At 45.8% G+C, this 27,039-nt stretch overlaps 1 long non-coding RNA gene across 1 annotated transcript in view; it reads right to left on the bottom strand.

Moving 5' to 3' along the window:
• The window catches only part of LOC134929454 (uncharacterized), a 65,722-nt gene extending 43,297 nt beyond the window's left edge, over positions 1 to 22,425 (bottom strand). Inside the window, exon 1 of the long non-coding RNA XR_010178569.1 lies at positions 22,167 to 22,425. This is a non-coding gene — a long non-coding RNA (uncharacterized LOC134929454). The remainder of the gene's footprint in view (positions 1 to 22,166) is intronic.
• Between the last annotated feature and the right edge of the window lie 4,614 nt (positions 22,426 to 27,039).

Below are 27,039 nucleotides of genomic sequence, written 5' to 3'. Positions count from 1 at the left end.
ACCATATCAAGTCTTATTGACCAGCACAACTGCATTGAAGGTTGCCGAGAGGGAGACTTGGGTCCATTCGTCTCATTGTAAAAAGGTTGCTGACCCAGAGAGGTCCCGTGATAAAGAACAGACGGTAGAGGTTGTATCACTAGAGTGTCTGTTCAGGGAGGATTGAGACGACACCTGAGCGCTGAGAATAATAAGACCAGAGGCGTTTGTCGAGCCAGATTTCTTTTTCCCATTTGTTATTTTCTCCAGTTCCCACATCCCTCCTATTTCCCTTCCCCCTTCTTATTTTTTCTCCTTTTACTCCTCTAAGATGGACTTGCCCCAAGAGACTGTGATCTGGATTTTCCTGTTGACCATGATGTTGACCAGAGCAGTCTGTTTCGGTGAGAGTACCATGGAGGTCGAGAAAGGATCTGGAATGGGTTCTGATGACCAGGATGGAGGCGTAAATTTCCAAGAACAACATAATCACCGAGTAAAGGCGAGTATCAGAAAACGATCTGATAGCATTGACAATAGAAGGAATTGTGAAGGATTGTTAGCTGAAGAGAACTGCATATGTAGGCACTGTGACAATATAGTTGAGGATGGGTGCATCAAGAAATGTCAGTCCAGTTTTAATATCCACATGGACCGGCATCCATTGAGTGACTATCACTCCTTAGTGGGTAAAGTGTTAAACCAGACAGACTGTTGGGTATGCTCTCAAGTACCTCAAGGTCATAGCAAATCAGGACTAGTACCATTCCCTTTAACTGTAGGAGAGGTACTTGAGTTAAGTGGTGGGAGGCCGGTGGACAAGAGGTTTAATATCTCTAGTCCTCCTAGTTTGAAGCTCCACCAGTATCATGTGGATAGGTCGTTAGTATGCTTTAACATTTCCAATCCCCGAAAGCCAGGAAATTGGGAAGTGTCATGGAGTAATCAAACCATGACATTTTCACACAGAGCCGACAGAATGCCTATAGACACAGAACTTATACGCCAGATAGCCGACCATGGAATATTTTTCCGGTATAGGTACACTTTAGGAAGTAGGACCATGCGAGTTGGAGAAGTATCACAAGGATACTGTGCACATGTCGTACAAACAGATACGTGTACTAAACAGATGGGAGAATTAGGGTTAGGAGATTTCACATGGAAAATTTGTAACATGGTAATGTCATACTCCGTCCCATGTGTTCTCCCCGATGATGCATATTTCATATGCGGGAGGAAGGCGTATAAGTGGCTTGCCCCAAACTCAGAAGGATTATGTTATATTGGAAAAGTACTGCCTGAAGTAATGACTGTATCCCATAGTAAAATGAAAGATATTCACCGTGGTGCCCAAGCTCCTTATACTCACACTCATTACGAGCCCATCGTTAAACGGCACCTGATAGAAAGAACAGAGCATTCCGGCCTCTGACCTGATCCATGAATCCACCGGGATTCAAGTCCTACTCGCGTTAGATATCACTCATACCGCCAGAAGAGTGTTAAATTATAGATATATATCTGCGCTTGCAAATTTATTAGACAATATCACCAAAATGTATGACGACACATTCAGATATACTGGGAGAGAGTTACAAGCCTACAAAACAGAACTGGTTCAGCATAGGATGATTCTCAATTGCCTCACAGCTGTGACAGGCGGGTATTGTGTTACCCTAGCAACTCAATATGGAATAAAGTGCTGCACGTACATTACAAACAGCACAGAGGACCCGGCCGAGGTCATAGACCAAAAGATGGATGACATTTTGCAATTGAAGTGGGAGTTCCGAAGGAGACACAATCTCACTCTCGCTGCTGTGGGTAATGAGCTGACCGGTTGGGTGTCATGGTTGAACCCACGAAATTGGTTCTCGGGTTTAGGAGAATGGGCCCAAGGTATTATTATGGCTGTAGGGAAATTTCTCTTGTGTATTCTGGGAGTCGTCATATTTGTTGGTCTGATATTTAGATGCGTTCGGATTTTAACGAAGTGTAAAGGTAATACCAGAGTGATGAGTCTGAGGAGCGAGGACACTATAATAACAACAACCAATTTGATTTATGACCCAACGATAGAGACAATGTTGTGATGAAAATGTGATTCCACGGTCCATTTCTTTCACCCGTTTCTCCTTTGTTTTCCTCCAAGGTACAAAGACATCCGCTTGGAAGAAGAATTTGACAACCTCTTTTATACAGACCATTGATGGACTATACCACAGACCCCCAATATCCCTAGTGACTTTAAATTTTTACGAAAGCCCAAATACTTTAGTGACTGTCATTTTCTGGACAATGGAAAAGCTTTTGTCGCCATTTATAGCAAAAGCATCGAGAGACATCAGACAACATGTACATCAAGACAAGACACAAGACAAGACCTCAATTGGTGAATACATACTAAACTCACATAGTTTATGATCGCATTTATAATAATTGCTTCTTATCTTCACCTCTACAACCTTCAGGTAATGACACACATAGTCGATAGGGAATATAGACACAGATATCAGCACTCACATATCCCCCCATTCATGTATCATCAACTAAATGTGCTCCCCCATTTGTTGCAACCAAAAGCCGAAAAAGAGCTCGGCAAAGTTTGACAGCCCATCCACAGACCCTTAATACGGGATAAGAAGGATTCAAATGTATACTTCGCAATACCGCGAAGCTTGATTTAAAACACGTACGGCACGATGATACATGACCCCTCAAACATGGATTCATACACACATGCTTCTACTATCCCACTAGGTCATACCTTTTTCCAACCTTTTCCTCTCCTCCCTTTACCCAATCATAAAAAGGTATTTACATGATGACATATATTTTTCTTTTTTGGAACTGTTTTAGGAAGTGGCAGTTATTGATTACTGCCAAAGGGTGGACTGTCAAAGTCGGAAAAATATCATGCTACACGTTGCCATATATTCACCCCATGCGCTTGCCCGCTGCACATGCACATTCTCTCCCGTGCGTGCACATATTCGCAGTTGCGTGACGGCGCCTCCACGGCCATGCGCTTGAGCGCGTGGTATGTGCATTTACGGTAGAGTTTGTGTGCGTCTAGCGGGCGACTCAATCGTTACATAATAAATTCAAATAGTATGTTTTATAGGTAATGTTCCCCTTAATAATAACTGTAAGTTTGTTTATTGTAACTGGTTCAGGGACTTGGGAATCCCTCTTTTCATGATACAAAGGGTCAGATAGGGTCTGAGCGGTGGTTTTTGGTACCTAACTAAAGAACATTTTATTAGGAACAATCCGGTGCTGGTTAGGTAAAGATTAATCACTCCTGCGTATAGTTATGTCTATTAGTAGTTTCTGGACATTTACTATATTTGCGGTTCATTATCCATGCGGCGGGAATCTTGAGATTCCCTCCCACCTGAGCAGTTCGATATAGTCACAGCCCACCTGTTCAAACCAACCTATGACCTTTTGTTTTAATGCGGAGAGACATTCCTGTGTCCAATGAACAATACGATTGTAAGACCCTTTGTAGTGCACTGTATGTTGTGTATATAAGGGTCACTGTCCCCAGACCGGCCAGTACTCTCTCTCATCAACATTTATCTCTGATAATTGGAGGACTGGATCCGGTTGCGCTAGCGAGTGTTCCCCGTATGGTATGTTTCTCTGTGGCCACTTTGTTACCCGTGTAATGTTAGCCGTTCATTCTTAGTCTATGTATTTATGTTTGCGATTGTGCTGCTATTGTATATTCACGTGTAGTTATTCTGTTAGATATTTATGTTAGCCTGTAGTGTATGAAATGTTAATTGTGTTTCCCCTTTTTAAGATAACTAAAGCTTGTTAGTAAAGGTTTTGGAGCCTTAGCAAGGTATTGTGTGTTTATTACATTGCTGAGGGTAATCGGAGCGTCTCAATCGCTCAAACAGCTTTTATATTAACAAGGTTAAACAGCGTTATATCGCTACAGTATTTCAGTAGTAAGGTTTACAGTATAAGTTCAATCTTTCAGTGTGTTGCATACAAGGTTTACTGAGTGTCATCCCGTGAGCGTCTGCGCCGCTAGTGTTCCCCTCGTGGTCACAAGCGTCCGCTACGCTAATAGCGTAGCATTACGGTAGTCGGCCGCCTATAGCGTGCTCGACACCAAGCGTTAAGCTGTGAGCGAGCGTGCCGCATGTGCGTCTCGATCACGACTAAGCGTCTGCTACGCTAAGTGTGTACCCTTACGGTACCCCATACGCCAATAGCGTACTGAGTCTCTTACCCATATATGGTGAATGTTATAAGGTAATAAATCAGCTTTATCAATTGGGGCCTCGTCCGTCCTCCACATATCCACACTAGTGCAAACAGACTTTATCTGTCAGCAAAGGGCAGGAAAGCAGTATCCTTTCGTATCCGTATTGGTGGTAAGGGATACAGTGGTGCTGACTAGATAAGCGTCTGTTACGCTACACTGTAGTAGTGCTGGGGTGGAATCCGGAACCGGAAGGTAGGAAGGTAAGAACAATACGCTATTATCTTTTAAAACTGTTTATTTCTGTTTTGCGTACGCACACACGCACGCACGCACACACCTGCATTTCTTTTCATTTGTACATTGTTACATCTCACTCTCTTGTTGCCATTAGAATCTATCTAGCCTCCCATTGTAATAACATGCGTCCTCCGTCACCTCCTCGAATGCTGGGGGCCACCCAGTCAATCATTTTATATTTAATGGATGATATAGAATGTTGCTGTTCTTTAAAATGACGGGCCACTGGTTGTTCTGACCCTTTGCCCTCCAGGGCTGCTCGTATGCTTGATCTATGTAGGGCTGACTGAGGAAGCCACTGATTTACCCAGGTGGGGAAACGCGTCTCTAACGGTGATCCTGTTTATCTCTTCCTGCTATTCCACACGCATTATAACTGCCTCATGACTGGGAGTACATTACTTCATCTCTGGATAAGGCTTGTTACAAGGGCTCGGAAGAACTAGAGCCGGGAGCCAATACAACCCAGGAGGAGGATGTGGTAATAATCCCACTATGGGGTATATGCAATTGCGGCCGAATTCTGGCCCGTTTTTGGATTCGACACAATTCGACAGTCGAATCCCTCCCGCCGGGACCTGAATTCGACATATACAATAAATAACGGATTCGACTGCCCCGCTGTCGAAAAACGGACCAATTAACGAATAGTGGGCAGCCTGGATTCGACTTCATGGATTGCACAAAAGTGTTAAAAAAATCCTGAAAAAAAATGCATGGGGTCCCCCCTCCTAAGCATAACCAGCCTCGAGCTCTTTGAGTCAGTCCTGGTTGTAAAAATACAGGGGGGAAAATGACAGGGTTTCCCCCGTATTTTAACAACCAGCACCGGGCTCTGCGCCTGGTGCTGGTGCCAAAAATATGGGGGACAAAAGACTTAGGGGTCCCCCGTATTTTTAACACCAGCACCGGGCTCCACTAGCCAGAGAGATAATACCACAGCCGGGGGACACTTTTATATTGGTCCCTGCGGCCGTGGCATTAAATCCCCAACTAGTCACCCCTGGCCGGGGTACCCTGGAGGAGTGGGGACCCCTTAAATCAAGGGGTCCCCCCCTCCAGCCGCCCAAGGGCCAGGGGTGAACCCGAGGCTGTCCCCCCATCCTAGGGCGGCGGATGGAAGGCTCATAGCCAGAGTGTAAAATGAAAGAATATTGTTTTGTTTTTTTTAGCAGAACTACAAGTCCCAGCAAGCCTCCCCCCGCAAGCTGGTACTTGGAGAACCACAAGTACCAAAATGCAGGGGGGAAACGGGCCTGCTGGTACCTGTAGTTCTACTACAGAAAAATACCCAAATAAATACAGTACACACACACCGTGATAGTACAACTTTATTACATACATACACACCAACATACACACATACTTACCTATGTGACACGAAGTGTCGGTCCCCTTCTCCGCGTAAAATCCACGGGGTACCTGTAAATAAAATTAGACTCACAACAATCCAATGTAGATCGGTCCTCTTCTATGTTTGTAATCCACGTACTTTGCAAAATAACAAAACGAAAAACACGGACCACGCACTGAAAGGGGTCCCATGTTTACACATGGAACCCCTTTCCCCAACTGGCGGGACCCCCCTGGACTGCTGTCAAAGAGGGTCCCTTCAGCCAATCAGGGAGCGACACGTCATGGCACTCTCCTGATTGGCTGTGTGCGCCTGAGTTGTCAATCAGGCGGCGCACTCGAGATACAATGTAGCGCATAGGCACTCCATTATATCCAATGGTGGGAACTTTGTGGTCAGCGGTAGACCACAAGAGTGACCCCACATAACCTCGTGGTCTACCGCTGACCGCAAAGTTCCCACCATTGGATATAATGGAGCGCCTATGCGCTACATTGTATCTCGAGTGCGCCGCCTGATTGACAGCTCAGGCGCGCATAGCCAATCAGGAGAGTGCCATGACGTGGCACTCCCTGATTGGCTGAAGGGACCCTCTTTGACAGCAGTCAAGCGGGTCCTGTCAGTTGGGGAAAGGGGTCCCATGTGTAAACATGGGACCCCTTTCAGTGCGTGGTCCGTGTTTTCCATTTTTTTTATTTTGCCAAGTACGTGGATTACAAACAAAGAAGAGGACCGATCTACACTGGATTGTTGTGAGTATAATTATATTTACAGGTACCCCGTGGATTCTACGTGGAGAAGGGGACCGACACTTCGTGTCAACATAGGTAAGTATGTGTGTATGTTGGTGTGCGTGTATGTAATAAAGTTGTACTATCACGGTGTGTGTGTACTGTTTTTAATTGGGTATTTTTTTTGTAGTAGAACTACAGGAACCAGCGGGCCCATTTCCCCCCCACATGCTGGTACTTGTGGTTCTCCAAGTACCAGCTTGCAGGGAAGGCTTGCTGGGACTTGTAGTTCTGCTACAAAAACCAATATTCTTTCATTTTACACTCTGGCTATCAGCCTTCCATCCGCCGCCCTTGGATGGGGGGGGACAGCCTCGGGCTTCACCCCTGGCCCTTGAGTGGCTGGAGGGGCGGACCCCTTGATTTAAGGGGTCCCCACTCCTCCAGGGCACCCCGGCCAGGGGTGACTAGTTGGGGATTTCATGCAACGGCCACAGGAACCGGTATAAAAGTGTCCCCCGGCTGTGGCATTATCTCTCTGGCAAGTGGAGCCCGATGCTGGTGTGAAAAATATGGGGACCCCTACGTCTTTTGTCCCCCGTATTTTTGGAACCAGGACCAGATGCAGAGCCCGGTGCTGGTTGTTAAAATACGGTGGAACCCCTGTCATTTTCCCCCCCATATTTTTACAACCAAGACCGGCTCAAAGAGCCCGAGGTGGTTATGCTTAGGAGGGGGGACCGCACGCATTTTTTTTTTCAGGATTTTTAAGCATTTCACACCCCTTCCAACTGAAAAACATGTACTGATCTCTCCATATTATTGTAGTTAGTAAAAAAAATATATATATATATTCTTTTAAAAAAACGATTAAATAATACTTGTGGCTCCTAAATAGACAAACCAAGTAGATAATCCCTTCAAATATAAATAGATATGCTATTAGCAATAAAAAAAAGCACCCAAAAAAACATGTTTTTAAAAATATTTTATTAGATCACGACAGAAAAATGAGGCGGAATGAAATTGACGAAATGACTGTTGAAAAGCACTGTTGTCGAATCGACATTCTTCAATTGAATATACTTTTGTCGAAAAGCCGCATTTTAACATTGCAGACATGTCAAATTGAAAAAATGTCGAATTGCCAAAAGTCGAAAATGAAACGGCAGGTTTTTTGTCGAAAAGTACTGTTTTGCATTGTCGAATCAAATTCGACAGGTTTTTTGTTTAGAAAATGACCCGTTTTTCAACATTTTCGGCAATTCGACTGCAATTGCATATACCCCTGCTAAACATGGCCGTGTATAAATAGCAATAATTTCTGCATGAATAAGTTTATCATTTCTAAACTGCTTTAAATCATATATGCTTATTAACATCAGAAGCGGCAGAAACTGTCAAAGTCAGAAAAATATCACGCTGCACGTTGCCATATATGCACTTCATGCGTGTGTGCACGCTGCATATTTAATCAAAATAATGTATTTTATAAGTTAATATTCCCCTGAGTTCAGCAAAGTATGGTATATTTGAGATGGCTCTTTGACCTTAGAGATTCCCCAAACAATAGTTTGCATGTTGGGAGGGCTTCACATGTTCTTATGCATAGTTAAGCACAGGAATAGTAATTGAAGATTAATTGTATTCCGAATCAGTATCTTTCCCGCAGACGGAGTACATTAGCCTTTAATTACACTGAGCTTTGAGATTCAATAGAGGGCCAACACCTGGGTTTAGGATTCTCTCCAGAAGAATGATTGCTGAGATGTCATTGTCTCAACTGAAAGTGGACATTGAGAATACCGAACAAAGCTCAAGAGACAGGGTTTGTTTTGTATTCGCCAAACAATAGCTTTCCACAAGACAGGAATGTGTTAGTCATCACCCAACGTTTTGCATAACCAAGGTCACTGATACAGCTAGCCCACATGCTGTGAAAGACACACACTTCCTGTGGTTGACACACCCCCACAGCTGGAATGCAGGTATGATTATATCCACTGGAAATCACAGGGCACAGACACTCACTCAGAACTAAGCTAGCACCCAGCAGCATGGCTGGTTCATCCCCAGGACTGACCTCCAAGCGAAAGGCTAAGTATTGAATCCACATGGCTGATTGGCATAGAATAGTTTAAAGTAGTTGTGAAATGATTGGTATTGAATAGTTAGTGGAGATACAAATGGCTTAAGGTTAATGATGCTTGTGCAGTTGTGTGATTGTTATGTGTTGGTGATAATACTCTATGAAATCTGTAATGAATTGGAACAGTAGACAATCTGTAGCATAGCATTCCTGGTATACATTTATGGATGGTGATTTATAACAGATTATAGTAGTTTTACATGATGCATCTTGCTGAAGGTTTGCAGTCAAAACATACTTCCTTTTGTTACTGTAGTCATGTGCTTGTAGCAATGGCAGGCTGATATGTGTGGTTACATTGTGATCTGGTCTTGTGATGATTCATATAGCATAGCCAGCATACCATATGCTCTGGTTATTGAGATACTGAGTTTGTTTGGAATGTGAAATTGAATAAGATGGTTCTAGGAAGTTGGCTTGGAATGTGGAATATAATTAGTTGGATTGGAATGTGGAATATAATTAGTTGGATTGGAATGTGGAATAAGATTAGTTGGTTTGTAGAAAATGGCTGCTGCTGGGTGTTTTCTCCTCCCCCTTTGAACCATGTGTTGCAGTCTTTGGAATCATGGGAGTTTTCCCAAAATGGAGTCTAGCTTCTGTCCCATGCGGTATTGTAGGGTTGTGTATATAGGGACAGCCAGTATGGGTAAGCTCAAGTATTCTCTCCACAAAGATTCTCAGCATTGACTAACTGCGCAGCGATTGTTTCTCACATGTGTAAGTTTCTCTGGAACCATATTGCCTTTATTGTTATTGTAAGCCATTATCTCTCTCTCTCTCTCTCTCTCTCTCTCTCTCTCCTTCCCCTTAAACGTACTTGTGTCTTTATTGTATTATATGTTAGTTACTTGGTTAGATATTTTATGTTATTTTGGTAGTGTATAGCTTGTATTGTATTATTCTTTTTGAACGTTCATTCTCTCACTAAAGGCGTTAGAACCTTAGACCGGTATTTGGTTGATTATTGTATTACTAAGGGGTTCTCAGAGCGTCATAGTCGCTCATACAGCTTTTAAGCTAACAAGGTTACACTGCATTACATCTACACATTATCACTGCACAAATGTTTACAGTATAAGTACATTCCTTAAGGTATAGTTAAGGGCGTACCCTTGCGGTACTTTTTGCGCCAATTGCGTACTGTGTTCTTTAACCTTTAACGTGTTTTTAATAGGACAAATATTATAGACATTGTCAAGTGAGGGCTCCTCCGGTCTTCACATATCTGCACTAGGTAACTTTAGCATACATTATCGATCAGCAAAAGGCGGGAAGGTGCTATCCCTCGCAGTGCTGACCAGATAAGCGCCTGCTTCACTTAGTAAGGAGTGCTGAGGGAATTCGGGAACTGGAAGGTAAGAACAGTACGTTATTGTCTTTGTAAATCTGTTTTTTTTATTTCTATTTGGTGCCAACTACACACGCAGATTGGATGGTTTGTCTGTTTAAATAGGTTTAAAATTATTTTTAATCGCTCTGCATAGCGTGATAACTAAAAGGAGTTTGAATGATGACTTTCTTTGTGACAAGAGGCCACATGGTCTGTCCACCATTTTGTGTGACCCTCATGGAGGTGGAAGGGGGAGGAGCAGCGGCCATTTTGGGAAGGTTAAAAAAAAAATTTCCTAAGCGGCTGATTTTCAGTTGACTCAGGAAATAATCAGCCATCCATTGTCAAAAAGAAATCATCATTTAATGAGTTTTTTTTTAATGCATTTATTTAATCTATATCATAGTCAATCATAAGTAATAGTGATTGGTACTTATATGTAATATCTATATGCGTGTGCTTACATAAATGTATGTTATTAGATTAAATTTAGAATTGCATGTTCATTTGTGTAATTTTCACATCTCACCTTCCTGTTTGCCATTTGCATTGATAACGTGCTAAGAAAGATTTGTTGCTATTGGTAGTTAAAAAGATAAAAAAGTAATATTTAAGGGTATAATTGTAAAAAGCACGCACACAGTCTCGCCTAAGAATACAAGGGAGATTTGGGTGGTGTATAGTGAATGATTACAGTTAAAGATCATTCACATTGATAAACGTGTAGTGTGTTACTGTGAACGTACTTGATCTGTGTACACGTGTCCTCACAAGGACAGAGCGTACGCGACGCGAGGGCCGACGCAACGGAGCGTCTGGGTACGCCCACATAATACAAATCACACAATAGTATTATTTTAAATAGGTGAAAAGGAAGCAACGTGATAAATAGCGCAAGTCAATTTTAGTGTCCAAAATTTTAAGCTAATAGATCCTTCTCCAATTTGTGACTCATCTGGTCTAGACTATTACTGAATGAAAGGAATTTCTGCGCAGTGATAAAGCTAAATATTTATCGTATATAATACCCTTTATGAGGTCTAAGAACACTGTACGCTATTTGTGTATGAAGTACCGTAAGGGTACGCTAGTTGCGTAACAATCGCTTTGCCGTGATCGAGACGCTCAAGCGTCACGTTTACTCACGGTCAAGAGATCACAGGCAGGCACGTTATTGGCTGTTAACTAAAGTAATGATTCGCTATAGCGTAGCGAACGCTCGGGACCACGAGGAGATCACCAGCGGTGCAGACGCTTACGACGTTAAACCTTTATATCTATACCATTAACAACGAAATATACAGTAAACCTTAGTGTGGTGATAGAGTGTAAATGCAACCTGGTGTAACCTGATTAACTACAAAGCTGCTTGGGCGTCACCGACGCTCAGGGAATACTTAACACTATAAGAAATACACAGATACCTGGGCTTAGGGTCCAAAACCTATTATATGTATTATGACTATTATACTTGCAAAAGAATCACAGTACAAAGCATACACTACAATATAACATAGACTAACTAACCAGATAATTACACAGGAAATACCATACAATACAATCAAGGGAAAATAAGGGAAAAAAGAGAGGAGAGAGAGATGGCTCATAATAACATCAAGACAATATGACTGCGGAGAAAACTTACGCACAAGGGGAAACGATCGCATGCGCCTCGATATCCAGCTCCCGATTATCAGCAATGAGAACCGTTGAAGAGAGAGAACTGGATACGGTCGGCCAGCCTATTTATGCCCCACACACAATGCAATTCAATGGTCCCTACAATCTTATTGTTCATTGGACACAGGAATTCGGCTTCGCATTATAACAAAAGGTCATAGGTTGATTCATACAGGTGGGCTGTGACTATTTCCAACAGCTCAGGTGGGAGGGAAACTGGGTTTCCCGCCGCATGGGTAATAAAGTGCAAATAAAGTAAATGTTCATAAACTTCTTATGTCCATAACTATTCGCACGAGCGATTGATCTGCTTCAAACCAACACCGGAATATTTCTAATTAAATATTCTTCCGATGGATACTAAACACCACTGTATTACTCCTGTCTGACCCTTCGTATCAAACAAAGAGGGATTTCTCTGTTCATGAACATTCTATATTAACCAAACTTGCAGAATCTATCAAAGGGACCATGATCTACAAAATACATTATATAGTGAAAATATGTAATGATTGAGTCGCACGCTACGATCGCATAAACTCTACCGTAAATACGCATACCGTGCGCCTGCGGGTGCCCGCGACTGTGAGTATGTGCACCTACGGGAGAGCGTACGCATGCGCAGCGCGGACCAGTATGAGGTGCAAATATGGCAGTGTGTGTAGAGATATTTTTCTGACTTTGACAGCAGAAATAACAATTAAAGTGTACATGTGGTGAGTGAGTGTATATATATAAGTTTCTACAATTTTTGTGTTGAACCTCAAGAAGTCGAGTTCTCGTGAGGTACATACATGTAAGTGACGTGCATGGTGGCTTGGGAGGCATCCCTTGTTAAACATAAATTTGAGCATTAGAGTATAGCAGACCAGGAGGTCTATTGTAGCACAGACCAGGAGGTCCAAACAGACCAGGAGGTCTAGGTACAGCAGACGAGGAAGTCCGCTATAGAGAAAAGAGCACAACCCAGGGGGTTGGTGCAGAACCCATATAGGCCATTAAAGCTCTGGCTGAAGGAATTTGCAGCCGCAATTTTCGATTCCACTGGTCGCTCCGCACATAAGATTAGTTGCTTATGTGCCGAACGATTGTACCGCACGTAATTGTGTGCATTAGTTAGTAATTTGACCCAGTACCATTTGCGTACGCTAGGGGTCATAAACGCTATTTGTACACTCTAACGTGATTTGTGTAATTTTTTTTATTTTAAGGGAGGTTCGCTGGTCACTCGGGAACTATCCAACAACCGATACTTGCTGGGGACTGGTAGGTCCAACACGCCCCAGTAAATAAAGGCTTATAGGGGCCCTAGGTTGGGTACAACAGCTCTGGATACAGTGATTGCAGTACTGGCCAACGTGGGCGAGGAGTGAGTGGAGTACTCGGTAAACTTCGCCGCCGGCCTGCCCCGGACATCTTGGTTTTTGTAAGGGTTCGCTGAAGACCCCGATTTGAAGGTCAGAGGTAGTGAAAGCAACACCTGCAAGTTATGGGGGCCAGTTGTTCAGGTAGGGGGCGATCAACCTCGGTTCGGGTTGACTCAGTAAACCGACCAATCGGGTCGGCAAGGTATGTAATGTGTGAAAAATACGGTTCACACACAGAGGTTTTATGTGATGAATGGGAAAGAATGACTGTACATGACGGGGAGAAGTTCCCAAGAGTAGGCAGCTTTAGCCCAGATGTGTTACAGAACCTAAGGAGAAGGATATGTCTCATTAAATCTGCAAAGAGACGGATCAAACATTATGATTATTTACAGTTATGGCAACACAAAGGTGAAATACAAAGAAATTTAACTTACATATCAAACTCTCATCTTGGGAAGAGAGACATGGCAATGGAGAGGATTATGGTTGCAGAGAATGGCGATGGTGTACGATAAAAATGCACTTAGTAACTATATTAAGAATGAAAGTAACAAATGTAATAATGTTTATAAAAATGAAAGTGTAAAAAATTACAAATGTTAACCTGTGCAAGTCGCACCCCATGTTAAACTCCCCTCAGGATTACCAGCGAGAAGGTGAAACCAACACGATGTCAACACTTTACCCAGCAGTCATCATACGAGACACCCAGAGGGACACGGCCAAGTTGGTAAAGGCAATAGCAGAACCCCCTAACGGAGGGTCAGGTGAGGTCGTGTCAACAGGTAAGTACGGTATTGTATGTTACTCACAGACAAATGCATCTTACACCAAAGAGTTAACACAAAATAGCATAATGGAACAAAATCCTGTCAGGGTGAACACAATATATTAAAACAAATGTACACTACAGGAAAGTAGCAGTTTAGGTGTTAATAAATGGTTTAAAGGAAGTATTAAGAACGAGTATACAAGCCTCTCTACCTAACTGGAGAAATAACCCAGTAACTGCATTAAGGAACTCCGCTGTTGGGCATGAGCAAAACATCATCAAGCACAGGGAAACAAAGAAGCCCCAGATCCCTGTGGGTAAGTCAAAGGTGAAAAGGTGTTATAATTGCCAGAAGGAAGGTCATTTTGCAAGAGATTGTAGATCAAGAAGTAGACCAAATTCATATAAACCCCCTAGACGTGAAAATGAGCAAAGTTATGACACACCAAATTGTAATCAGAGATCACATAGGAAGGAGTTTGGGCCGCACCTGTAACATGCAATCAGGAAAGGTAATCAAATCAAGGTGATCATTAGGACTGATAGTAAGCCTGAGGTTACAGTTAATGAAATGGGAGGTCAGTTCCTTGCAGGCACAAGGACGGCCGGGTAGACGTTGTAATTTATCTGTAAATGTTCTTTTCCCCATCTCTGACGTTCATCGGCAGGACCCAAATATCACATAGCTATTTGGTCCTTGCAGAAGTCTACCAAACCCCAGTATGACCTACCAGCATCGATGTATCCTGGCCAGATACAGAGTGTAGGTATGGAAATACTGGTGGGAGAGACTATGCAAGGATACCATTGGACATGTAGATGTGACAGCCTGATGGTGAACGGAAGATCTGACAATGTTTTTTTTTTCTCTCCTGAAAGAAAAAAAATGTTTGAAAAATGTTTTTTTTCCTGTTGTTGTTTATTGTTGGTTTATGTAATATATATGTATATGAATTGTTCTCTCTCTCTCTCTTTTTTTTTTTTTTTTCCTCTCTCTCTTCTCACTCATGTTTTCATGTTTTAAAGATGGTATGTCACACATCAGTTAGACAAATGGTAATGCAAGATTTTTGCTCCTTACAGAGAGATCGCTGATTTGGAAGAAATATTGTATCACCAGAATGTTTAGAAGACTGAGAGACAGCACCTTTGAGATGACAGCAGAACAAGAAGAACAACAAGACTAGAGAACTAATTATCGTAACAAGTTTCTCTCCCCCTCAAACTGTTTTCCTGTACCCCCATTACAAATTTCTCCTTTTCTCCTCCTGTAAGATGGACTCGCCTCAAGAGACTGTGATCCGTGTTTTTCATGTTGACCCTGATGTTGACCAGAGCAGTTTGTTTCGGTGAGAGTACCAATGAGGTCGAGAAAGGATCCAGAATGGGTTTCTGATGACTGAGACGGAGGTGTAAATTTCCAATAACAACACAATCACCGAGCAAAGGCGAGTACCGGAAACGATCTAGCAGCCATGTTATTTGTAAACATTGTGAAGGATTGTTAGCTGAAAAGAGAACTGTATCTGTAGACTCTGTGACAGTGTAGTAGAGGATGGGTGCATCAAGAAATGTCAGTCCAGTTTTAACATTAACATGGACCGGCACCCATTGAGTGACTATCACTCCTTAGTGGGTAAAGTGTTAAATCAGACAGATTGTTGGGTATGCTCTCAAGTACCTCAAGGCCACAGCAAGCCAGGACTAGTACCATTTCCTTTAACGATAGGGGAGGTACTTGAGCTAAGTGGTGGGAGGCCGGTGGACAGGAGGTTTAATATCTCTAGTCCTCCTAGTTTGAAGCTCCATCAATACCATGTGGATAGGTCCTTAGTGTGTTTTAACATTTCCAATCCCCGAAAGCCGGGAAATTGTGAAGTGTCATGGAGTAACCAAACCATGACCTTTTCATATAGAGCGGATAGAATGCCAACAGATACAGAACTTATACGCCACATAGCCGGTAGTGGAAAATCATTCCGATATAGGTATACCCTAGGAAGTAGGATCATGAGAGTTGGAGAGGTATCACCAGGATACTGTGCACATATCATACAAACAGATACGTGTACTAGACAGATGGGAGAATTAGGGTTAGGAGATTTCATATGGAAAATTTGCAATATGGTTATGTCCTACTCGGTCCCATATGTCCTCCCCGATGATGCATATTTCATATGCGGGAGGAAGGCGTATAAGTGGCTTGCCCCAAACTCTGAAGGACTGTGTTATATTGGAAAAGTACTGCCTGAGGTAATGACTGTATCGCATAACAAAATTGATTTGATTTATGACCCAACGATATTGACACTGTTGTGATGAAAATGTGATTCCACGGTCCGTTTCTTTCACCTGTTTCTCCTTTGTTTCTCTCCAAGGTGAAAAGACATCCGCTTGGAAGAAGAATTTGACAGCCTTGTATACAGACAACAGACGGACTAAAGAAGAAGTTTGACAACCTTGTACACAGACAACAGATGGACTATGCCATAGACCCCCTTATCCCTAGTAACGTTAATTTTACGCTAGCCCAACACTTTTTGTAAGTCTATGGACATTGAGAGAACTTTTGCTTGCATTTTGGCAAAAGCCCAAAGAGACTACAGTCAACATGTACATCAAGACAAGACTTCAATCGGCAAATGTACATTAACCTCACATAGAATACGACTGCATTTCCCATAATTGTTCTTTATCTTCATTTCTACAACCTTCCAGTAATACCACACATAGTCGATAGGGAATACAGGCACAGATATCAGCACTCACATATTTTAGTTGTATCATCAACTAAAATGTGCTCCCCCATTTTGTTGCAACCAAAGCCGAAAAAGAGCTCGGTAAAGTTTGACAGCCCATCCACAGACCCTTAATACGGGATAAGAAGGAATTCAAATGTATACTTCGCAATACCTCGAAGCTTGATTTAAAACACGTACGGCACGATGGTACATGACCCCCCAAACATGGATTCATACACACATGCTTCTGCTATCTCACTAGGTCATACCCTTTTCTCACCTTCTCCTCTCCTCCCCTACCCGACCATAGAAATGTATTTACACATGACATATATTTTTCTCTTTTTGAAATGTTTTAGAAAGTGGCAGTTATTGGTGACTGCCAAAGGGTGGACTGTCAAAACCAGAAAAATATCACGCTGCACGTTGCCATATATGCACTTCATGCGTGTGTGCACGCTGCATATTTAATCAAAATAATGTATTTTATAAGTTAATATTCCCCTGAGTTCAGCAAAGTATGGTATATTTGAGATGGCTCTTTGACCTTAGAGATTCCCCAAACAATAGTTTGCATGTTGGGAGGGCTTCACATGTTCTTATGCATAGTTAAGCACAGGAATAGTAATTGAAGATTAATTGTATTCCGAATCAGTATCTTTCCCGCAGACGGAGTACAATAGCCTTTAATTACACTGAGCTTTGAGATTCAATAGAGGGCCAACACCTGGGTTTAGGATTCTCTCCAGAAGAATGATTGCTGAGATGTCATTGTCTCAACTGAAAGTGGACATTGAGAATACCGAACAAAGCTCAAGAGACGGGGTTTGTTTTGTATTCGCCAAACAATAGCTTTCCACAAGACAGGAATGTGTTAGTCATCACCCAACGTTTTGCATAACCAAGGTCACTGATACAGCTAGCCCACATGCTGTGAAAGACACACACTTCCTGTGGTTGACACCCCCCCCCACAGCTGGAATGCAGGTATGATTATATCCACTGGAAATCACAGGGCACAGACACTCACTCAGAACTAAGCTAGCACCCAGCAGCATGGCTGGTTCATCCCCAGGACTGACCTCCAAGCGAAAGGCTAAGTATTGAATCCACATGGCTGATTGGCATAGAATAGTTTAAAGTAGTTGTGAAATGATTGGTATTGAATAGTTAGTGGAGATACAAATGGCTTAAGGTTAATGATGCTTGTGCAGTTGTGTGATTGTTATGTGTTGGTGATAATACTCTATGAAATATGTAATGAATTGGAACAGTAGACAATCTGTAGCATAGCATTCCTGGTATACATTTATGGATGGTGATTTATAACAGATTATAGTAATTTTACATGATGCATCTTGCTGAAGGTTTGCAGTCAAAACATACTTCCTTTTGTTACTGTAGTCATGTGCTTGTAGCAATGGCAGGCTGATATGTGTGGTTACATTGTGATCTGGTCTTGTGATGATTCATATAGCATAGCCAGCATACCATATGCTCTGGTTATTGAGATACTGAGTTTGTTTGGAATGTGAAATTGAATAAGATGGTTCTAGGAAGTTGGATTGGAATGTGGAATATAATTAGTTGGATTGGAATGTGGAATATAATTAGTTGGATTGGAATGTGGAATAAGATTAGTTGGTTTGTAGAAAATGGCTGCTGCTGGGTGTTTTCTCCTCCCCCTTTGAACCATGTGTTGCAGTCTTTGGAATCATGGGAGTTTTCCCAAAATGGAGTCTAGCTTCTGTCCCATGCGGTATTGTAGGGTTGTGTATATAGGGACAGCCAGTATGGGTAAGCTCAAGTATTCTCTCCACAAAGATTCTCAGCATTGACTAACTGCGCAGCGATTGTTTCTCACATGTGTAAGTTTCTCTGGAACCATATTGCCTTTATTGTTATTGTAAGCCATTCTCTCTCTCTCTCTCTCTCTCTCTCTCCTTCCCCTTAAACGTACTTGTGTCTTTATTGTATTATATGTTAGTTACTTGGTTAGATATTTTATGTTATTTTGGTAGTGTATAGCTTGTATTGTATTATTCTTTTTGAACGTTCATTCTCTCACTAAAGGCGTTAGAACCTTAGACCGGTATTTGGTTGATTATTGTATTACTAAGGGGTTCTCAGAGCGTCATAGTCGCTCATACAGCTTTTAAGCTAACAAGGTTACACTGCATTACATCTACACATTATCACTGCACAAATATTTACAGTATAAGTACATTCCTTAAGGTATAGTTAAGGGCGTACCCTTGCGGTACTTTTTGCGCCAATTGCGTACTGTGTTCTTTAACCTTTAACGTGTTTTTAATAGGACAAATATTATAGACATTGTCAAAACATACATGCTTCATTAGAGGCCGTATAGATCAGAGAATAGTAACAACAGCTGGATGAAAGAGACTTTTGTCGTAACAACCTAAATCACTAACAAACCAACACTGGGCATGTGTGCTTGTAAAAGATACAAAGTATATAGAAGAGTAGGGTTATAATAGAATGCTGAATGTGATCAAACATTATAACTGTGTCTATTTATAACATCTTATCTGTGATGAATTGCTGTATGCTTACAGTATAACCATGTTTTGAGTCAGTAATACATTGCTATGTGGAATTAAATATTAAGGTCCTAGAAAGGAGATACCAGTTTTTATGACTTAATATGAAAATAAAAAAATCATTTTAAAAAAAAAATATATAGCGCTGTCTGTGTTTTTTTATTTTTTATTTTATTATAGTCACTATGGTGATGGGACACATCAGGCCGGGCCCATTGGAGTATCCCGGTCTGTCAGCGCTGGTATGCGCTTGTGACGTCAGCGGGACTCCGCTGGGAACTCAGGTCGGAAGAAGTCTGCACGAGGTGGTAAGCACTTGTATTTAAGTTTGTACTTTTGTCACTTAAATGTTGGCCTTGATAAATGAGATAACGCCTCCGAAATGTTGATCAGAACTATGATGTGATCTGCGTCTTTTGTGTGCTGCTTTTAGTCTCCTGGAGTGCCATCCTCCTTTGTACACATATTGTTTCCACACGGAAGGGCACCGGAGCACGCTGTCATAACGCAAAATTGGAGTGCCGGGCATCACAATCACTTGTGTATATATATATATATATATATATATATATATATATATAAATAGTCCTCCAAGCAGGGCCGGTGCTAGGGTGTCCGGCGCCCTTCTGCAAACAATAAATTTGCGCCCTCCCTCCCATATGGAATAAAGGGACAGTGCTCGCAAAAGGGGTGTGGTCTCACATGGAAGGGGCGTGGCCACATAATAGTATCCCCAATTCAAATTACGCCACACAGTATCACAATCGTATTCACATTATACCACACGTAGTGCCTGATTCATATTGCACCCGATAGTTGCGTACCCAATTCACATTACGATACACAGTAGTGTCCCTTATACAAATAACACCCGCAGTAGTAGTGTCACACAAAATGCCCACAATAATAGCGTGCCTGATACACAATGCTCACAGTAGTCGTGCCACACAGAATGCCCACAGCAGTAGTGCCACACAGAACGCCCACAGTAGTCGTGCCACACAGAATGCCCACAGCAGTAGTGCCACACAGAACGCCCACAGTAGTCGTGCCACACAGAATGCCCACAGCAGTAGTGCCACACAGAACGCCCACAGTAGTCGTGCCACACAGAGCGTCCACAGTAGTCGTGCCACACAGAGCGTCCACAGTAGTCGTGCCACACAGAGCGCCCACAGTAGTCGTGCCACATAGAGCACCCACAGTAGTCATGCCACACAGAGTGCCCACAGTAGTCGTGCAGCACTGAGCGTCCACAGTAGTCGTGCCACACAGAGCGCCCACAGTAGTCGTGTCACATAGAGCACCCACAGTAGTCGTGCCACACAGAGCGCCCACAGTAGTCGTGCCACACTGAGCACCCACAGTAGTCATGTCACACTGAGCGCCCACGACTATGAGCGCCCACAGTAGTCGTGCCACACAGAGCGGCCAGAGCAGTAGTGCCCCACAGAGCACCCACAGTAGACGTGCCACACATAATGCCCACAGCAGTAGTGATCCACAGAACGCCCACAGTACTAGTGCCACACAACGTCCACAGTAGTCATGCCACACATAATGTCCACAGTACTAGTACCACACAGAATGCTCACAGAAGTAGTGCAACTATTAATGAACCTTACACTTAAGTAAACCGGAGGAGAGATAGAGGTGGTGAGTGGTACATACCGCACACAGATCCGTGGAGAGTGCTGCCGGCGCCACTGCCTAAAGTGCAGCGGGGAGGAGGGAGGGAGCCGGAGGGACCAAGCCGGAGCCGCGCTTCACGCTGCTGAGCTGGAGAGCACCACCTCTGTGCGGGAGAGTGCTGCCGGCGCCGCTGCCTAAAGTGCAGTGGGGAGGTGGGCAGGGCCGAAACCAGGAGTATTGTCACCTGGGGTAAGCCATTAACTTGTTGCCCCCCCCCCCCCCCCCCCATTTAAGTGTGTGTGTGTGTGTGTGTGTGTGTGTGTGTGTGTGTGTGTGTGTGTGTGTGTGTATAAAATCCTCGAGTTCAAATGGGTAGCTAGGCATTTTCACTCTTTTTACTTGTATTTTTTATTTATTTGGGCTACGGATAAAGATAAAAAAAAACCTCTGTTATATCATCTGAGGTGGATTGTACCTGGGAGCCTGACACGGATGCTTCCCGGGTACGACCCGCCTCAGGCCCTTTTCCCACCGCAGATTCCAACTTGGCATACTGCCGAGTTGGTGACATTGCCTGTGACGCAGCGGGGGCGGCACTTGGAGATCACATGATCTCCAAGCGCTGCCTGTACATACACTGTGAACAGGAACCGGGTTGCATCGACCCGGCTCCCGTTTGCACAGCACAGTGTGCCGTGTTCAACCCTGCAAGCTACCTGGAGTTGGAATACCAGGTCAATCGACCCGGATTATTCCAACTGGGCCCTTTTACATCAACCAGCAACATGGGTTATGCACGCTCATGTCCAATAACCCGTGTTCCTAGCTGGCGGTGTAAAAGGGGTATACAATAATAACCCACACATTGATACATACATGAAGTCACACACCTATACAAATACATGCTGTCACACACCTAAAAACATACACGCACACATACATATAATCACACACCTGTATACAGTAAGTACATATATAGTGACACATATACATACTGTGACATACCAGCACACATACAGCATACCTCCCAACACGACCCTCTCCAGGAGGGACAGAATGTTCTGCTTCTGGACTTTTCTCTTAATGTATGATTGCCGGCACCTGTGTAGAACAGGTGAATGGATAAGAAAGGTGTTACAGCACAGGTGATGGCAATCATACATTACCAGGAAAGTTCATGAGCAGAGCATTCTGTCCCTCCTGGAGAGGGTCATGTTGGGAGGTATGCATACAGCTTGTAGTCACACACCTATTCACATACAGTCACACACAAGCAAACATTTATACACACATATAGCAGTCACACACACAGTGCCCTTCCCTGAGTCATACTCACTGTTTTGGCCATGCTGCTGATCACATTCCCTCCATTCTCCCATGCTGCTGGCAACATGGCACTGTGTAGTACAGTGCCGTCTAGCCCCGCCCCCTTTTCGGACCTTAAGTGTCTTCTTAGTTTAGTGTGCACTGGCATGATTAATGGCAGTGGGGGGAAGAGGGGGGTGGGGAAAGGCTGGGGTAACTTGTTGTCCCCTACCTCTGCCCCCTCAATCCTGTTCAGCTGATCACTGCAAAGATGAAACTGAAAGTAAACTACAGCTCCCCGCAGCAAGGGCTGCTGGGAGATGTAGTTTATGTTCAGTTTCATCTCGACGGCTGCTGCATAGGGAAAGGACCCCTCTCCTATTAGGCGCCCAGGTGACGTGCCCCCTAGCCACGGCCATGAGGAGGTGGTGGAAGCTGGAGGGAGGGAGCCGGACTTCACATTGCCTGCGTCTGTCATACAGTGTGACAGACGCAGCAGCAACTAGGAGCCAGCAGCAACAGCAGAGCAGGGAGAGCGCCTCTTCCGACCAGTGCCTCCCTGCTTTGCAGGAGCTGCTGAGCGGTTAGCGCCGGCTCTGCCTCCAAGTACAGCCGGCACGCTCACAAATTGCACAACAGGCTCCAGGGCCCGTCTGTGTGTTATATTTGTCCTGACGACGGGATGTACTGTCCCGAAATGTTGACTATAGATTAATACAAAATCTTTTTTGCTACATATTGGTGTCTCTGTGTGCCGGTTCCTTTGGAAGGATATATATATATATATATATATATATATATATACTGTAGATATAGATATTTAAATATATATACAACTAGGTGCTTCATCGTGCCCTAAGGGCGCTCTTCACACCGTCGCAAGGGGCTACGCCCCCTTAACCCTTGCATGCCTTTCTGGGGTTTAATATTTGTATTATATGGAGTATTACCTGCATTCCTTTGTTAGTGGTTAAATATTGCACAATGAAAGGGCGTGCGATGGTGAAGGAGGCGCAGCCCCTTGCGACGGCGTGAACAGCACCTGCAGGGCACGATGTACAGAATGTAGCGGGTGCGGGGGGGACTGCGGATGGTGTCTGTAGATGCTGCGGGTGGAGTGGGGGGCAGAAGTGGGGGTGGGGCCCGGATGGGGAAGGTTCGGGAGGTGCTGCGGGTGGAGGAGGGGCAGAGGAGTGAGGGCTGCAGATGGGGGAGGGGTCCGGAGGCACTGCAGTTGGGGGAGGGGCAGGGGTGCCACGGGTGGGAGAGGGGCGGGTGTGGGGATGTTGTGGATCGGTGAAGGGTTCCGGAGGTGCTGTGGGATGGGAAGGGACGGGAGTGCCGGGGGTGGGGTAGGGGACCACAGGCACCATGGGTAGGGTAGGGGCAGGTACGGGTGGTGCGGCGGATGGGGAAGGAGGTCCGGAGGTGCTGCAGGTGGTGGAGGGGCAGGTGCGGGGCTGCCATTGGTGGGGGAGGGGTGGGTGAGGGGGGGACCGCGGATGGAGGAGGGTGTCTGCAGATGCTGCAGGTGGAGGGGGGCAGGTGTGGAGGGAGACATATAAGGGGGGTGAATGGTGGAGGGGGCCTGGAGGTGCTCTGGGTGGTGAAGGGGCGTAGGAGTGGGAGCCGCGGGTGGTGCAGGGGGTCTGGAGGCACAGCATGTGGGGGAGGGGTGGAGTGCCGCATGTGGTGGAGGGGAAGGTGCGGAGGTGTGGTGCATTGGGGAGAGGTCTGGAGGCGCTGCGGGTACTGTACCTGCCAAAAAGGTAGTTGGAGGGTATGCAGTAACAGGGCCAGGACAGGGGTGACAGGGTCAGAACAGGGTTGACGGGGCCAGGACAGGGGTGACAGGGTCAGAACAGGGGTGACGGTGCCAGGACAGGGGTGACGGGGCCAGGACAGGGGCGACGGGGCCAGGACAGAAATGACAGGTACAGGATAGGGGTGACAGGGCCAGGATAGGGGCGGCAGGACCAGGACAGGGGTGACGGGGCCAGGACAGGGGCGACGGGGCCAGGACAGAAATGACAGGTACAGGATAGGGGTGACAGGGCCAGGATAGGGGCGGCAGGACCAGGATAAGGGTGAAAGGGCCAGGATAAGGGTGAAAGGGCAAGGCCAGGGGTGACAGGGACATGACAGAACACAGGGCACGGGAGAGATTGGTATTAGGGACAAAACAGTGGTGACAGACAGATGTGTCTTACCGGAGTCACTGCTGCTGGCTGCTGCTGTTCCACTCCAACCTGTTAGGATCTGCTGCTGGTGGAGACCTGGCATGGCTGACTCTCTCAGGCTGGAGTCCTGCTTCCTCTGCCCGTCCGCATCCCTCCCCCCCTCCTCAGTCACACATCACAGACCTCACGCAGCTGCCGGGCACTGTGGTAAGGGGAGACTGGAAATGACTGGTTAGCCCCCAGGAGATGCTGCGGCTGGAGGGAGGAGGGGGTCATAGCATGTACGTGGCGCGGACCTCGCGGCTGCCGGGCACTGTGGTAAGGGGAGACTGGGAGTGACTGGTTAGCTCCCAGGAGACGCTGCGGCTGGAGGGAGGAGTGGGTCGGAGCCTGCAAGCAGCTCGGATTTCTGCAGCGCTACCCGCCAGCTAAAGTGTGTGAATGAGCTGGGCGCACCTCACTGTGGGTGGCAGCGCTGCAGCTAGCGGTGGGGTTGCCGGGGCTGGAGATAACAGAGGCAGTACGGAACCAGCACTGCGGCAAGTGCCCCACAAAACTGCAGCTAAGGAGCGTGGAGTGTGCCAGAAAGTGACGATCCTCCGCGCCAGAGAGACCCTGCTGAGTATGCCGATGTGGGGGGTCAAGCACACAGTGAGCCGGTGCCCGTCTGTCTGTATGACATACCCCTCACACACCCCCATACCTCCCAAATGTCCCGATTTTCGCGGGACAGTACCATTTTTTGGGGTCCGTCCCGCTGTCCCACCCGCGGGTCGCAGTTTCCCGCGGTGGGGGGGGCAGTTGGAAAGCTCCTGTACTCGCTGTTCTGCTTAGCAGAGCAGCGGTGAATAGTGGAGACAGTGGGAGAGGGGGCATCAGGGGGTACGGATTAAGGGGGGGTTTCAGCAGCAGAGCCTGATTAAGGGGGGGGCAGGGGGTACATACCGTTGGCCCCACAGTTTTAGGGGGCCCCCCGACTGGAGTAGCTCTGTCCCAGCTCAGAAGCTTCCCCCCCCCCGTCCTGCCAGCAACAACGGCAGCATTGTGCTACAGTCAGCACACGCTGCTGCGTATTGGCATGTCTGTGGTGTTGCATTTAGCCCTAGCTGAGAGGCCAAAATCCCATTAAAAAATAAAAATAAAAATTCGGAATTTGCATAAGGGGGCGTGGTCGCGCGTCCGTGATTAGGCCACGCCCCCAACCCCACAGCAGGCACAGCAATGAGATAGGGCTCCCCTGTCTCAAGTGCCCTGGGCCCCCCGGACTCATAATCAGCCCTGGGGGCATGCCAGCAGCTCACAGAGTGCTGGGCATGCCCCTTACTGACAAAAATGGGGGCCCTCCCGTGAAGCCACGCCCCCTTTTCGCTGAGTGTGTGTCCCTCCTTCTGCCTGAAGAAAGCTCCTGAAGAAAGCTGGGAGGTATGCACCCCTGCCTTTGCCATGCCCATACTATCTGCTTCTGCTCCTAGTCTCCTGTAGATTTGGCCAGATCTGTGACTCATTTGACTAACTCCGCCCACTGTTGTGACTCCGCCCAGCGTTAGCAAATGAAGCACAAAGTCACAGATCTGGACTATTATATAGGAGATACTAACACTAATGGTAATGTACGTTTCCATGTATCTCCTATATAATAGCCCAGATCTGTGACTTTGTGCTTCATTTGCTAACGCTTGGCGGAGTCACAACAGTGGGCGGAGTTAGTCAAATGAGTCACAGATCTGGCCAAATCTACAGGAGACTAGGAGCAGAAGCAGATAGTATGGGCATGGCAAAGGCAGGGGTGCATACCTCCCAGCTTTCTTCAGGAGCTTTCTTCAGGCAGAAGGAGGGACACACACTCAGCGAAAAGGGGGCGTGGCTTCACGGGAGGGCCCCCGTTTTTGTCAGTGAGGGGCATGCCCAGCACTCTGTGAGCTGCTGGCATGCCCCCAGGGCTGATTATGAGTCCGGGGGGCCCAGGGCACTTGAGACAGGGGAGCCCTATCTCATTGCTGTGCCTGCTGTGGGGTTGGGGGCGTGGCCTAATCACGGACGCGCGACCACGCCCCCTTATGCAAATTCCAAATTTTTATTTTTATTTTTTTATGGGATTTTGGCCTCTCAGCTAGGGCTAAATGCAACACCACAGACATGCCAATACGCAGCAGCGTGTGCTGACTGTAGCACAATGCTGCCGTTGTTGCTGGCAGGACGGGGGGGGATGCTTCTGAGCTGGGACAGAGCTACTCCAGTCGGGGGGCCCCCTAAAACTGTGGGGCCAACGGTATGTACCCCCTGCCCCCCCCCCCTTAATCAGGCTCTGCTGCTGAAACCCCCCCTTAATCCGTACCCCCTGATGCCCCCTCTCCCACTGTCTCCACTATTCACCGCTGCTCTGCTAAGCAGAACAGCGAGTACAGGAGCTTTCCAACTGCCCCCCCCCCACCGCGGGACACTGCGACCCGCGAGTGGGACAGCGGGACGGACCCCAAAAAATGGTACTGTCCCGCGAAAATCGGGACATTTGGGAGGTATGGGGGTGTGTGAGGGGTATGTCATACAGACAGACGGGCACCGGCTCACTGTGTGCTTGACCCCCCACATCGGCATACTCAGCAGGGTCTCTCTGGCGCGGAGGATCGTCACTTTCTGGCACACTCCACGCTTCTTAGCTGCAGTTTTGTGGGGCACTTGCCGCAGTGCTGGTTCCGTACTGCCTCTGTTATCTCCAGCCCCGGC

The sequence above is a fragment of the Pseudophryne corroboree genome, chromosome 5 (genome assembly GCF_028390025.1).
Source record: "Pseudophryne corroboree isolate aPseCor3 chromosome 5, aPseCor3.hap2, whole genome shotgun sequence".
NCBI lineage: Eukaryota > Metazoa > Chordata > Amphibia > Anura > Myobatrachidae > Pseudophryne > Pseudophryne corroboree.
The sequence above is the reverse complement of the archived record's forward strand: the minus strand, read 5'-3'. Positions and strand labels throughout refer to the sequence as shown.